Source organism: Chroicocephalus ridibundus, chromosome 5, assembly GCF_963924245.1.
Source record: "Chroicocephalus ridibundus chromosome 5, bChrRid1.1, whole genome shotgun sequence".
NCBI classification, from domain to species: domain Eukaryota; kingdom Metazoa; phylum Chordata; class Aves; order Charadriiformes; family Laridae; genus Chroicocephalus; species Chroicocephalus ridibundus.
In genome coordinates, this window is record NC_086288.1 from 79,869,340 (window position 1) to 79,879,677 (window position 10,338).

The 10,338-nt window shown below is 47.8% G+C and overlaps 1 protein-coding gene across 19 annotated transcripts in view; it reads right to left on the minus strand.

Moving 5' to 3' along the window:
- The window catches only part of TENM3 (teneurin transmembrane protein 3), a 1,409,904-nt gene extending 1,400,812 nt beyond the window's left edge, over nt 1–9,092 (minus strand). For 9 of the 19 annotated variants that reach the window (XM_063335478.1, XM_063335480.1, XM_063335491.1 and 6 more), the window contains exon 1: nt 8,828–9,092. The gene's annotated coding sequence lies outside the window, so the exon portion shown is untranslated. The remainder of the gene's footprint in view (nt 1–8,827) is intronic. The other 10 variants (XM_063335502.1, XM_063335499.1, XM_063335498.1 and 7 more) reach the window with 2 other exon arrangements.
- Between the last annotated feature and the right edge of the window lie 1,246 nt (nt 9,093–10,338).

A 10,338-nucleotide genomic window follows, 5' to 3' on the forward strand; every position in this document is an offset into this window, starting at 1 on the left:
TAAACAAAAGCAGCAATAGGAAGTTTCCGTAGCAAAGAATTATTTACACTAGATAGCTGCACGCCACTTACGCTATACAGAGAGTTAGCGACGCACAAATAGCAAATGGGAGCCTCAGTGCCTGATCTGGAAGCCACGAAGTTCCCTGTGAGGAACAGATGATAGAATGGGGCATGGGCGGGGGGGAAGAAAAATTAATAAGTTTAAAGTTTAACTACATTGTCTAAAGTTCTAAATATGAACAAATAGTCTTACATGTTTTATTAGACGGGCTGTATATGCAAGTGCGTACATCTTGACAGGACAGTGGAGGATTATGTCCATTACGAGGATAAGGCAGAACCTGTACTCGTTAAACGCACATGCCGTCTTGCACAAGAGTCCCGTCCTGCTCTCTAACTACGTCTCCAGCTGTTACGGCAGGGCATAGAAGGTTAAAGACAATAATGATGCCATCACAAAACCTTCTGATTCCAGAGTTTGATGGTACCAAGCCAGAGGTGGTGGCAAGGCTGGCTAAAGCAGGCCCCACCTCCTCCCTCACACATTTGCACCAGCAGAACTATTGGGAGCATTGAGTTGATTCAACACGGTTAAAAATCTAGGGCAGTTTTGTTGTTGGTTGGGTTTTTGCGGTGGTTTTTTTGTTTGGTTGGTTTTTTTCCACTACAGAATTCCTCAGTTTAGATCGGTTGTGTGTATGCTCCTCCAAGTAATTCCACCAAGAAGGTTGTTAGAAAGTAGAAATGAATCGCCAAAGAGTTGGAACAATTTAACGCTTCCCATCAAGAAAAACAGGTATGGAACCAAGGCTGCGAATGTCATGTACAGTTTTTGAAAATCAGCTGCAGATATTCAGTCAGGAAATGAAAAGATTCTACATGAAAGCTTTATAATGAGGGGGAGAGAAAAAAAAAAAAAGAAAGCTTCAGAGAAAATACCAGTTTTCCTTTCTCTAATAAAGTTCCTCATTTACTGACTGAAGATAGTGACTCTCCCTGTGATTCTTTACCATTATGACAACTAGCAGCTGAACCAAAAATTGACAGAATCCTTCACAATATTACTCTACACGACACCAGCAGCAGGGGGAAATTGAGTGTAATCACAGCCCCAGTCAATTCTACTGGTTCAGGGAGTTTTCACTTCAGGTCAATTTTATCTTCAGATCCTCATGCTCTTGAATCATAGAAGTAAAGACAACAAAGATAGAGGGAAAAAAAAAAAAACCAGGATGAAAGTCTATAAAAAGGAAACAAGGGCAGAAAATTTTAGAAGTGGCTAAAAAGCTCTTCCTGTCCTCCAAGAACACAAGGCCACACGGCACAAAGCAAACTCTGGGCAGACAAAGAGTCGCTCTCCTCAACCCGGCTTAAACCCAAAGAATCCACGTTCTGCTCGAGATTCACACGCTCACTCCGCGTCCTCCACAGCACATCACAAGCTCTTCAAGAGACAGACTTCATACCCAGCTTAATACTTCTTACTCAAAAAAAGTATAGGCTTTTTTTTCCTTAATTTAACAAAAAAAAAAAATTTCCCCGTGTTGACTAACCTCTTTGTCCCAAGAGCCTCTGACAAGGTAGTATTTTAGAGCCTTCTTTAGCTGTTCTCTCTTCTCATCACTCCTCCTTTCTCTTCTTTATGTTAAATCCGATCCTCACTCCTTCAGTTGCTACTAAAGAATAACGACTTGCCGTCCCCCTTGATTGCTGTAGCAGCTGTCGCTCGTTTGCCAATCAGTCCCATGCAATCTCCCCTCATTCTCTTTCTGGAGTTTCTTCCCCCATTTTTGCATGAGAAATCAAAGAGCAAATCTGAGTGAATACTCACCCAGTTAGGAGTATTTACTAGGGAGCGTAAGGAAGGGTGGTAAAACCTAACCCTTATTCTACCAGTGCCTCGGCGTTGCTAATCCTGGCGATGGCTGAAGTGAGCCCTGACTAGTCAACCTTTATTTCAAACAAATCTTTGTGCTACAGCACTTTACAACTACAGTTCCTTTTCCCAGGGATGCATAAGCCACAATAAATCTTTCGCAAAGTGAAGTGAAATTAATTAGTCTTGCAGTTGCAAATGAACATATTTTACTTCCTGCTGCAATGGACTAGGAATACGTGTGCAGTTTAGTCTGAAAGGCAGCTCAAAATCCAATTAAATTAACACTTTTAAGGGAATGAACGGACAGTACCTTCTTACCCACGGTATCTAATTCACAGACTATCCTCTGTCCACACCCTAAATTAGCAGATTTGCTGAAATACAAAAAAAAATGGACAAAACTCTATTAACTATCACCTCTTCTCTCCAAAGCTTGATTTCCCCTTAGACCATCAGCTGGTCCATTTCCATTCTCATCCCTGTGTTTTATCCCCTTCACTGCAGCAAATAGGTAGAAATATTTAAAAATTACCTTGACAAGGCTTGTATGTTCCCTGAATGTGATGTTTTATTTCAGCGTAACATAAAACTAGGTTTAGTGATCTCTGCTGTCGGAGAACAAGTTATACCCCAGCGACCTACAGGGGTTAGCGTGTAAGTGAAGCCGCACTGTGTACGGCTGGGGCATGACTCCTCGCCCGTCAGGGATCCGCCAAAATGAAAATTAGACTTGTTAGTTCCCAAAAAAAGAAGCGCATTAAATGGATTTTGCTTCTGATAGAAGATTGCGCTTCATATCGCTCGTTGTATCAAGTTGTAGCCCTAAAAATACGAACAGGACTTGTCACCAGATTAAACATGTGCGTAGTGTCCGCAGGAACGGGGCTTAAATGGGTTTTATCAGTCATAATGTTAGATGGTTGTCACTGCATGAATCAGTGCAATTTCAGATAATTTTGTTAACAGTTCAAACGCTTTCATCTGAAATCGTACATATAATGGTCAGTCTACCATAAAGTGGAATTAGCTGCCGAGATAATGTCTCTCAGAGCCGAGTTGGAGGTGTTTCAGTCCAAACTTCAACAAGCTTCACTCCTGCTGTGACCTAAGGCACTGCCCACTGTCAATTAGCACACGCTTCATCCTTCTTCCTTCCTCAACCCTCTTGCTCTGGAAGTGGATAAAAACGACCTTGCTCCTTGCTGGCTGCCTGCCCTTCCCCGGCTGCGCCCTGCTCCCTGCCCCTGAAAACGGCTGATGGTCTTTTGAGCATCATTATGGCTCCATCTCCATGTTACCCTGTCCCAAGGGCGAACAGGTTTACAATAAAAAGGTAGAGATCAGCGTGGGAATGAAAATGATTTCTCACATATCTCTTGGTCGACAGCCGGCTGAATGTGAGCCAGCAGTGTGCCCAGGTGGCCAAGAAGGCCAACAGCATCCTGGCTTGTATCAGCAAGGGGCTGTGATGGTCCCCCTGTACTGGGCACTGGTGAGGCCCCACCTCGAGGGCTGTGCCCTGTTTTGGGCCCCTCACCACAAAAAAGACACTGAGGGGCTGGAGCGTGTCCAGAGAAGGGCAACGGAGCTGGTGAGGGGTCTGGAGCACAAGTCTGGTGAGGAGCGGCTGAGGGAGCTGGGGGTGTTCAGCCTGGAGAAGAGGAGGCTGAGGGGAGACCTTCTCGCTCTCTACAGCTCCCTGAAAGGAGGGGGTAGCCAGGGGGGGTCGGTCTCTTCTCCCAAGGAACAGGCCATGGGACAAGAGGAAATGGCCTCAAACCATGCCAGGTTTAGATTGGATATTAGGAAAAACGTCTTCCCCTAAAGGGTTGTCCAGCATTGGAAGAGGCTGCCCAGGGCAGTGGTGGAGTCGCCATTCCTGGAGGGATTTAAAAGACGTGTAGACGTGGTGCTGAGGGACGTGGGGTAGTGGTGGATGTGGCAGTGTTAGGGCAATGGTTGAAGTCGATGGTCTTAAAGGTCCCTTCCAACCTAGATGATTCTATGATTCTTCAGAGATTAAATCAATGTGATTTTTAACACTACTTCAAAGAAGGACTGATTCCTGATAAACAGAACTGTCAACGCAGAGGTGTCTATCAGGAGAGAAGAGCAACTTGACCACTTCCCCTGTTATGTTCCAAACGCTCCTAGGCCTAAATCACAGAATCACAGAATGGTTCGGGTTGGAAGGGATCTTAAAGATCACCTAGTTCCAACCCCCGTTCCAATATTCCATGGGGGTTGAGACGACGCACGGTGGGATGGCCGCCTGTCTGCCCTCTGCAGTTCTGCCGAAGAGTCCCGACGGCACATCCCGGAGCGAACCCTTCTCGCTTTCCTTCCCCTCGGAGGAACCAGAAGCTTCAGCCAGCAGAAGTCTCGGGAACTGGAGCAGACAGGGACTGGAGTGGAGAACCACCATGCCTGTGACCCTACAGACTTCTGCGAAGCGGCCCCGCAGTCAGCTAACGAAGGGAAAGCGACGCTGCTCTCGTTAGAGTGCTGCAATAGAAACACGATGAGCAGATTTCTCTACGGGGGATTATTTAAGGCTTTTGCAGAAACACTTCCTATTGAAGAGACAATGCTGAAATATGCCTGTTTTCTGAAAGTGCGTCTGCTTAGCCATGGAACTTATATTCAACAGGAGACCATTACACTGTCATAACATTCGATTCCACTTACATTACCTCTTAATTAACACTGGAACATTTAGCAGCTATTAGAAGAGACATTCTCAAGAGTTCTAGACTCCAGCGGAGCTCCCAGGCAGGCTGCCTTTAGGTACTACGCTGCAACAGTTTAAGATTAGAGATGCAATTTGAATTAACAAAACTAACATCATCTTTGGCTCGTTCATGTTTCCAGAGGAAAAGTATTTGCAAATACCTCCCGCTGATCTTTCTACGTGCTATGGTTGAAACCCTTCCCGTGCTTTAAAAGAATCTTTGCAAATTCTTTCTTACCGTGTAACAGATGTACTGTTTGGGGCACAAGGTACTAGAGAAATGAAATCTTTAAAGCAATTTGCAAAGCAGATAGTTATCTCTCTTCCTAAGTCTATTAAATAAAAGACTGGTTTTCACACATGAAGCATATATAGGCCCATATTCAGGTATGTATCAGTGCAGGTGTGTGTGCTAAACCAAGATCGGTCATTCCTGACAAAGTGTTAGTCATCAAAAAAAAAAAAACCGCGAGTCCTAGAGTATCCCTCATTAAATTGCTAAATCCATAGTCCAGAAGTAACAGGTCCACATGTAAAACTTAGTTTCTTTATGGACCTGAATGAAAGAACGTGATTTCAGAAGTACGAAGGTGTTCATAACATAATAGAGCTGCAAGTCAGGTCTTGTATGAAATTATCTTTATTGCACAAATAAAAATGTAATTTAATGCTTTAGTCATTCTGATAATTTGCAGACCATGACTCTGCTAAGCCTATGGAATTTATTAGTTGATAACTTCAATTGCTATCTTTAATACAGGAAAATGCTATTATAGTGTTAAAAAAAAAGTCAACATCTACGAAGCCAACATATTTTTTTTAAAAAATGTAAGTATTGGCTTGCAGAAGTCTGACTGCAGTATCCATCACAGGTAATGGTTAGTATTTTATTAGCTGGACTAGAAATAGTCTGATGCTGAACTTCATAGCCCGCTCGCTTCAAGGCATTAACAAATATTTTGCATCTCTTTTTCTTAAATATTTGTTTTACCTGGAATGATTTGTAAGGTATGCTGTAGCTTCAAAGTCAACCACAGGGTGTTTTGCTCTTAGGAGAGAGGCATGTGCCCAGAAGTTGACATTCCCTCATTTAACAAGCCATATGAATATGATAATTACAGGATTTAAGAAATCCCTCCCCACCCCCATATTAAAATTGCATTTTCCAAGATCAAATTTTTATGGGTTTATCCATATTGAGCTGTGAGTTTAGTAAATACAACAATTTCTCGACAGAGCAGGTGTAAAACATTGGCGTGTATCTTTTGGAAGTGTCAGGAGAGCAGAAGGGTACTTTCAACCTACCAAGGACACGAAGTTTAAGACCAGTGCTGCAAATGTCAGGGTGAAGGAAAGGCTTCAGGTGGCACAGTTTAGAAGCAATACAGAAGAACGTGCTTAATAACGCTGGGGAATCTTCTTTGCCTAGATTTACTGATGAAGAGTTGGGAAAAATCAGGGGGAAAAAATATGTAAATGTTATAGAAGAAAGGTACCTGTGCTTCGTTAGGAGGATTTTTCAAGCCGAGTTCATTTTCTCGTAAAACTTGCGCTGGCATAATTTTAATAAAGTCCATGGAAAATACACAAACACAGCTCCCCAGAACAGCTTTATACAAGCCAGCATGTCGTGGAAAGCCTTTCTGAATCACCCTGTTATTTGGGGGTTGGTTCTTTTTCCCTCTAAAAAACCCCTCTTTGGTATTTTCTCCCACTCCATGTTTTATCAAAGACACTCCATAAATCCAGATGTCAGGACATCAGTGTTTTGTAAATCTTTGCTAACACATTCAGCTCTCTATTTATCAGCTGTGTGGAAAGTCATACTTTTGTTTTGGAGGCAATCCAATCTGAACATCAAGCCCCGTCTTCATTCGAGCTTCACATTTTTACACGACTGGAGGAAGAAAGAAAAGCTCCGTCATTCTGATTTTCAGAAGCCCTCATTTGGGAAGGCAGAGGATGGAACTCAGGTTCAGAAGTCGGCAGCAACGCTCACCAGAAATGTTTGAATACTTCGGCACGCAAGAATAAAGGAAGTGTTTGAGAAATGTATCTCTGATGGCGCAAAGAGCAAGGTTGGGGTCTGACACAAAAAGCCTCCTAAGTGACAACTGCAGCATCCGACTCCGGAAGAAAATAGATCGGTTTTACAATTGTGAATGTAACTTTTGTGAAGCTCAGCGTTTTCCCTGACTTGGGAGACACGCGCCCCGAGCCCCTCCAGTATTTACACCAGCATCACAAGACTTTACTTCTCTATTATTTTTTTTTTACCTCAAGGGAAGATAAAACCATGTTGATGAGAAAATTTAAGATTGACTAAATAAAGCATAGGTATATAAGAGCCTGTTTATAATTTTAATTACGTGTTACTCTCTACAGTACTTCTTAAAATAGAATACCCTGCCTAATTCATTAAATTGAATCTCTTATTTAATTCCACTTCTGGCATTTTCCTTAAGTGTATGTCTTTATGAAGACAGGGGGAAATATTTTCTCCGTGGAAAAAAAAATACGGCAAGCGTAAGATTGCGTTGTGTTGCTTCTTGCTATGCCAACTGTATTCCACATTCCACTGAGAAAACTTTTAAAAGAAAATGCAACAAGTTTATGCAGTTACTCTATGAGTTTCTCAGAGAACATTTTCAAGTTATGCAAGAAATACGAGAGATGTGGAGAGCAAAGTTTAGAAAATGAAGTTTAACCGTGCAGAAGTTGATTTATTTATTACTTTGTTATCGAAGTACAGTGTTTAAATTGGTGTGTTATTACTACCAAAAAAAGAAATAAATACCGCCTTAGCTGTTTGGTTTTCAAAGGATGAGTGTTGTTACACCATCCCTGATCCAGTCTTCCCGATATTAAACAGTAACTATTTCCAGTCGGTGTAAGTGGCATAAAGTGACATAAAACTCGAGTAGTGAGTGAGTGACATAAAAACCCAAGTTCAGTTATGGATTCAGTCAAATGATGTCAGTAAAAGCTGGGAGAAGATTTCGCTGGACAATCGGTAAAACATTCGCCTCCCCTTCGATTTGCCTTCACGCAAATTTCTAAGGTTTTTTTAGCGAGATTTACCTATCAAAGGAAAAATGAGGCACATTCTCTTCGCCACCGCTCGAACACCGTGCAAAGTCTGTCCCAGCGCTGCTGGCCAAGCTACCAACTTAATTACCACAGCCCTTTCGGAAGTGTTACCATCGCCGCAATATAATTATTTAATATTCCAACACCCTATTCAGTTCCCTGGAAGAGTGGAGCTTACTATTTTAAGAAAGCCTGCCTATTTAAATGTCATTAACTATCCAATTAGTACAGTCTGCTCCTTGCTAGCTGCGGAGTACCGGGATAATCTTTTAATTGTTAACCGCTATTGAATAATTTTAGCAATTACGCCTTTATGCATTCTGCGATAATTAAGACAGACTACCCCTGGAATCTCAGCCTTCTCCCGGTGCGCGGTGACAACCAGACAGACAACCGCCGGCAGGAAAACAACAGCGTGGCGATGCTCGCCCCGGGAACACGCCGCCTCCGCCCGCTCCCCGCAGCCCCGCCAGGGTGCGCGCAGGGATGCGCGCAGGGGACGCGCCCCGCTCAGGGCATCCCACCGGGGGACCGGCCGCCGGCGGGGACACCGCGGGGCTGCGCTCCCAACCCTGCGCAACCCGGGGCGGGGGAGACACCCGCATCCCGCCCCGCGCATCTTACGCGCAACCGGGCGAAAAGACCCCATCCACCCCTCGGGCGAGACGTGCAAGTTTCTCTCCTCCTTAGGAGGAGGCGCTCGCCAGCGCGGCACCCACCGGCGCACCCTCGGAGGTGGCGGAAACAAAGCGAATTTACCTCAAAGGGCAGCGGGGCGCCCGCCGCCCCCGCCTCCGCGGGACGCTGCCTGTTGCGCGGGTTCCCTCCGGGGCAAAACCCCCCTCCCCAAACTTCGCTCTACCTCCGCGCTGCCAACTCGGGCTGCCAGCCCCCGCTCCCGATGAGCGCTGCCCTGCGCGCCGCAGAGCCGGGACCCCCTCCTCATCCTCCTCATCCTCCTCATCCTCCTCCCCTCCCGGCTTCCCTCTGCGCCAAACCAATCAACCCCCAGCGCTCTCCCTCCCGCCGAAGGGGTGCGGGAGGCAAAGTTTGATGAACGAGCGGCTCCCGCGGCGACGGGAGCGGCGTCACCCCGGGCAGAAGTGGGGGGAAAGAGGCACTCACCTGTCCGTTGCCCCCTCCCCACCCTCCCCCGGCAGGAGGGGAAGGCGGGCGGGCGAGAGAGGCAGCCCCCGGCGCTCCTCTCCCGTCCTTCGGCCCCGGCGGCGGGGAGGATGGCGAGCGGAGGGGCCGCCCCGGGTGGCCCCGGGCAGGGCAGGGGCAGGGCAGGCAACCCCCCCACTTCGGCCGGGCGGGGGACGATGGGGCGGTCGCCGCCGGCGATAAGCAACACGTTTCGGCTCTGAACTTTGCAGCTCCAGTCACAAACAAACAAATCGAGCCCAGGAAGGACCTCTCCCATCCGATCCCAGCCTGCTCGGCAGCCGCTGCCGCTCTTATTGGTGCGGAGGTTATTTATTTATTTGATTTCTCCCCCCCCCACCCCCCCCGCCCCCCGCCTCCCCTTCCATATACACACACACATACACTCCCCCCCGCTTTTCCCTGTCCCTTTCCCTTCCCTTCCCCGTCCCTCCCCCCCCTCCCCGCACGCCCGGCCAGCCCCGCTCCCTCCGCGCCGCGCAGCCCCGGCCGCGGATGCTGCTGCGGCCGGCGGCAGCGCCGGGATGCCGGGCGAGGGGCGGGCGCGCCGCGGGGAGGCGGGCGCGGAGGCGGGCGGAGGGCCGGGGAGAGAGGAGAGAGAGGGAGAGGGAGAGGGGAGAGCGGGCGGGAGATGCTCCCCCTTCCAGCGGGGAGGGCGATCCCCCGCCCGGCCGCGGCGGGGTCGGGGCAGGGGGATGCTCGGGGAGGGAGCGGGCTCGGCCGCCGGGGCCGCCGCTCGCCCCGCGGCGTGTCGGCGCCTCTCTCTCTCCCTCTCTCTCTCTGTGTCTTTACCTACGTGTGTCGGCGGTAACGTCGCAGGAGCCTGTTTTCAAGGAGAGCCCCGCCGCAGTGTACTTTGTGTGCGTGGCTTTTACCGCTTTGCTGTAGCTCCTGCGTGACCAGCGCCGAGCGAGCTGCACTCAGCCTCCGGCTCACCGCCTGCCCAGCCTTTCTTTGCTGCTTTTATTGCCCTTTTCCTTCCCCTCCCGGTCCCCCGAATCCGCATGCAAGGCGAGGAAGACGGTAGGTCTCACCTGTCCGTTCCTTAGGGCCACCACCGGGATGATGGCAAGGGAAGGGAACACAAGTTAAAAGCTGCGGAGGTGAGACTGCAGGAAGGATTCCCTTCGCTGCTCCTGCAGTAGCCGTCCTCGCTCAGCCTCAGTGCAGCTGCCAGTGGGGAGAGAAAAAAAAAAAAAAAAAAAAAAAAAAAAAACAACACACCAAATCAACCCGTTTCTGTCCCACAGTGCCTGGTTTTATCCCGCCGTACACACACGTGACAGACGGAATATTGACATTCCTGTCTTCTCTCCCATCCCTCCAGCTTTAGAGATTAGGGTTCAAATTAGATGTCCCAGTGGTCGAAGGCAGAAGTGTAAAATCTGGGAAGTTGGTACAAACTCTTCCAGATATTCTGTGTGTGTGTGTGTGTGTGTGTGTGTGTTATTTGGTTGGTTGGTTTTCCCAGA